This window comes from Octodon degus, unplaced genomic scaffold (assembly GCF_000260255.1).
Source record: "Octodon degus isolate 3935 unplaced genomic scaffold, OctDeg1.0 scaffold00121, whole genome shotgun sequence".
Classification (NCBI taxonomy): Eukaryota; Metazoa; Chordata; class Mammalia; order Rodentia; family Octodontidae; genus Octodon; species Octodon degus.
This window is the reverse complement of record NW_004524697.1, coordinates 3,824,053-3,828,955: the sequence shown is the minus strand read 5'-3', so window position 1 is coordinate 3,828,955 and position 4,903 is coordinate 3,824,053.

Below are 4,903 nucleotides of genomic sequence, written 5' to 3'. Positions count from 1 at the left end.
CGCCCCAGCGCAGTCACCGCGCCAGCCGCGCCGCCCCGTGTACCTTCCATCTCTCCGAGCACTTCTTGGAGAACTCGGCAAAGTTGACCGAGGAGTCGGGGTGCTTCTTCTTGTGCTCTTCGCGGCAGGTCTGCACGAAGAAGGCGTACGAGGACATCTTGCCCCGCGGCTTGTTGGGGTCTCCCTTGCCCATGGCGGCGCGGCCTGAGGAGAGGCGAGCGCCGAGGCTGTGGTCAGCGCCCGGGGCGGCCGCAACCCCGCTCCCCGCCGCCCCCAACTATTCCTGAGGCCCGGGGCCGCCGCCGCGGGCGCCTGCAACCCTTCCCTTTCAGAGGCGGCCCAGCCCCGACCTCCAGTCAAGAAAGAACTAGCCCGGCCCCTCGCCCGCCGCATTCCCGGCCTCCCCGCCCGCGGCCGGAACGCTGCCCGCGCGTCAGGTCGAACCCCTGAGCCCTGAGCCCGAGACCCGACAGGCGGCTGGGGCTGTGAGGGAAGCGGGAAGCGCAGCCTCACAAACCCCAGGGAGTCTGTGGAGTCTCGCCTGGTGTAGCTTTTCCTCAGGGTCCCGCACAGCGGCCGAGAGCAACAGAGACACTTCCTTCCGAGAGCTCCGGCGAGAACTGGTTTACCGCTAACGCAATCCTCAGCCTCTTGTTTTGCAGAGTTCTCCGCGCCACTGCAACTTGACAAACCCCGTCACAGGCCACACCCCTGACTCTCTAATTGGCTCTTAGAATTATTCAAACCCAAAGAGTCCCCGCCCTATCCCCAACTCGGCTTTCGATTGGCGAACGTCTCGTTAGACCCGCCCTCCCTACGCCAGCCTAGCAGGTTCGGTGGGTCGCTCAGGTCGTTAACTCCTAGACCCGTTAGAACCGGTCTGGAGAGGAATGTACTGCTCCATCCTGATTGGCAGCGGGAAGAGGGTTTGAAAAATGGCGGGCCTAATGCTGATTGGCTCGAGTGGTAAATAAGGGGTGTGGTTAACCCAAGAAGGGAAGCACCGCCAGCTTTAAAACTACTAAACGCGACACCTGTGAGTAGTTTTCACAGGTTGGCGGTTGCTCCGGTCTTGCAGGTGCTAAGGGACGAAAGAAGCTTATCCTGTCCCTCTTCCAACCACCGCTTATATCCTGTCCGGCAAGGCGGTGCGGCGCTGTCTCCTGGAAGTTGTGGTCCCACGACTGTGCGGCCCGTGCGGTCTTCCCTACGCCCTAAGTGGGGAGAGACAGCAGTTTTCCTCCGGTGGCCGCTGAGGCTGGGACAGCTCCGGAGGTGGGCGAGGCGGGGAACCTCGGACCCTTCGCGGCCGAGCGCCGCGCGCCCAGGGAGGCCCGCACTGTCCCGGGCGTCTAAAGGGGAGGTAGACGAGGGCGGCTCCCTGGCCGCGCCCGCGGCTCGCTGACCCCGGCAGCCGCGGCCTAGCCCCGCAGCCCGGCCCCCGATGCCGCGCCCCCGCGGTCCGCGTGCGGCGGCCAGCTGCTCCTGCCCGGGTCGGAGGCCTTGCGGGCCTGCACCGCAGCGCCGAGCCCCGCGTCGGGGAGGGCACCTCTGGCGGCTGCCTGCCTCCGTCCCGCCCGGCCTAAGACCCTGTATTCCTCGTCTCGGTCCCTTGAAGCGGTAGATGTAAAAGCAATCCTGCGAAAGCGATGGATCCGCCCCGCCCCACCCCACAGGGGCTGGTCTTTACCTAAGTGCCCAGAGCAACTTGCACAGGTCTTCCAAGCCCGGGTTATGAACCTCCGTGTTAGGGTCTAAGGAGAGCGCACACAGCTACCTTACCCCCCTGCTTACCAGCGATCGTCCCGAGCTGCTTTCCCCAAGGTAGGACCTTGGTTGACATCTGAGTGTGCTCTTTCTGTGTTGCATTTGGTTTGAGTTTTTTCCCTTCCCTATTGGTTTACAGGTTGCTCAGATGGTTTCAAGTAGATTTGGGTATTTGTTCAGTAAATGTGCTCCTTATGTGAAACTACTCCTGTGTGGTTTATACAGCTGTCTTAATACCACTGGGCCGCGGAGATGGCCCAGCAGGCTGAGCGCCTACTTGGCAAGAGCAATGATTCGGGTTCGATCCCCGGTCCCCCATGCAGTGCTGGCCCGGAATCCCAGAGCTAGCCTCGCCAACCACCGAAACTGGGCGTGGTGGCTCACACCTGTAATCCCAGCACTGGCCAAAACAGGAGGATCACTACAAGTCCAAACTGAGTAGCGAGACCCTGTACCAAATACATACATTTTAAAAATAATAATAGTATGTCAGAATTACTACATATACTAATAAAAGTTAAATTTTAAAATGGAAACAGGTAGTGATTGCCGAACATTATGTTTACTCAATACTAACGAATTTTACACTAAAAATGTCAACTATTTGATATGTTTTACAATAAAAAAGTAGCAGTTTTTCAAAAAGAAAATGTGTTTTCTTGTTTTAAGGGTCCTACAATTTAATCATAATCTAGTTTATAACATTATGTGTCCACCCAAAGCTTCTATAGCTAGAGAATCACAGTTCCAGAGCTCCTATAAAAGCATTAAAAAATCCAAATTAACAGAAAAATTAAATTGTTCTTAAAATCGGGCCTGTAGCCAAGTACCATTTATAAAAACTTTCCTGTATTGAGCTTAGCAGAAAAATATAAAGATAAAATGCCAAGGCCTTTGTTTTCAGAGAACAGACAGTGTAGAGGGGGACAAAAATGGGAAATGACAGTTTAACACCAACTGTTAAAATTGTTCAGTAACAAGAACAGAAGTCAAAATCACCCTGATGTGAGGAAGTAAGGAAAGCCCTCTATGAAGGTAACATTTGAATCTAGTTAGAGAGGAAAGGGGGAAAAAGAAAAGAAAAAGAAAAAAAAAAACAAAAAAAAAACAACAAAAGAAAAAACCAGAAAGGTCGTTGAGAGAATTTGGCTTACTTGGGAATCAACTACAAGTTCAATAGTGTAAGAGCTTCATTAAACATGAATAAGAACAATGCTGGACTGACAGTTTACAAAGAAATAGCCTTCATGCTGTAGGAACAGGCAAACGTGTGAGGCACAGTAAAATAATCAGAGTTCCTTCCGTGTTAAGTGGAGTGTTTCAGGCATGGTCTCCACTGTCCGCATTTACGGAGTAGAGCTTATCCAGTGCACTTGCTCTATGACTCCAGAGCGGCAGTCCAAGGGGACTCGTAATAGGTGCGAGAGCCGCTAGTTACATACATACTTTCACTACAAATTTGTGATATTCACTAAGTTTCACCTCACTCGGGAGATTTAGCTTTTATACAATTTAAAAAACTGATCTCACAGCTACTTTTTAGGCCTCTATAATGCAAATAGTGGACATATGCTCGTGCCAGGGCCAAATCTGAGCTAACAGATCCACATCATGTCATAGCATTTCTACTGATTGTTAGGCCTCTTTCTATTCTGTCACTGACACTATCAATTGATTGTATTTTCTATGCTATTTTCAAAAGGTTTTTGTGTATTTGTGGTACTGAAGATTAGACCTAATCTAATCCCAGGTCTAATCCCAGGACAGTTACACTGAGCTACCATCTAGCTAGCTAGCTATCAATTTTTGAGACTGGATCAGTGGTTACGGTTGCCTAGGCTAATCTTGAAGTTGCCATCCTTCTGCCTCAGCCTCCCAGAGTGCTAGGATTGCAGGCACGTGTTCTAATCACTTCTCAACTGGTACACTTAGGAGAAAGGACTATAGAACAAGGTGAGAATAGATATTAGGCTCATTTAAGCGTGGTGGTTGAGTTATGACATACACCTACCCTTCCCTAAAAATTCGTATTTTGAAATCCTAGTACCCCACAACTTGCTAGGTAAGTGATACATTGGGCTACATCTCTGGATTTTTTAATGTTTTAATTTTGAGTCAGTCTCATTAGGTTATTCAGGCTGGCCTCAATTTATGATCTTTATGTTTCAGCATCCTGGATAGCTGAGATTACAGGTGTGGACCACCATCCCCAGCTGCAGTGTGTCTTTCTAAGAGATAGTAAGTAGGAAATGTTTATGTTCATAATTTCATAAAATATAAAAATTCAGCAAGGGCTCATGTTCTAGAACAGGTCACCTAGCATTTCTAGGCCTTTGACAAACTATAAATTGAAATTAAGGGATAACCCAAGCCCTAAAGTACCACTGGACTCTTTATATTATATGATTGTATATTTCTGGGAATATATGATCAGAGTGTGTGGAAATATTTTAACTTCATTTGTCACATAATTGGGTGATTATAATTAAATTTAAGAAGATAAATAATGTGTCCTAGGAAATCCTTTGTCTGTAAGCGGGGATAGCGGCACACACCTATAATCCAGGCTACTCAGGAGGTTGAGGCAGGAGAATCACAAGTTTGAAACTAGCATGCGCAATTTAGCCAGACCTTAAATACAAAATAAAAAATCAAAAGGGCCAGAGATATAGCTCAGTGGTAGAGTAAATACAGTCACTACACACACATGCCAATTAATTTAAACTACATCAAGAGTTGATCACTACCCAAACATAAGAAGCTGTGTAAGCCAATCTTAACTGCTCAATATTTCTGTCACTTTATATCTTTCATTAAAATGGACTTCGCAGCTTTTCCCCCAAAATGGTATCACTATATCACTTTATTTACCCAAATTGGCCTGAGTTGAACACCTGCATTGTAAAACATGTAGCAGTAAGCTAAGAGAGAAGCTCTTTCCAAAGCAGTCCCCATCCTTTACATAGCCATTCTACTGATAAACTTAGATACGGCCATGTCAGTCTTGCAGAAATGTTTGGAAATGAAATTATCGTGCTAATTACTATAATCCCATCGTTTTTCAGTCAGGTTTTCTAAAAATTTAGACTCTCATAATACTTCATCAAACCCACACTGGAAAATACAGAAAAAAAAA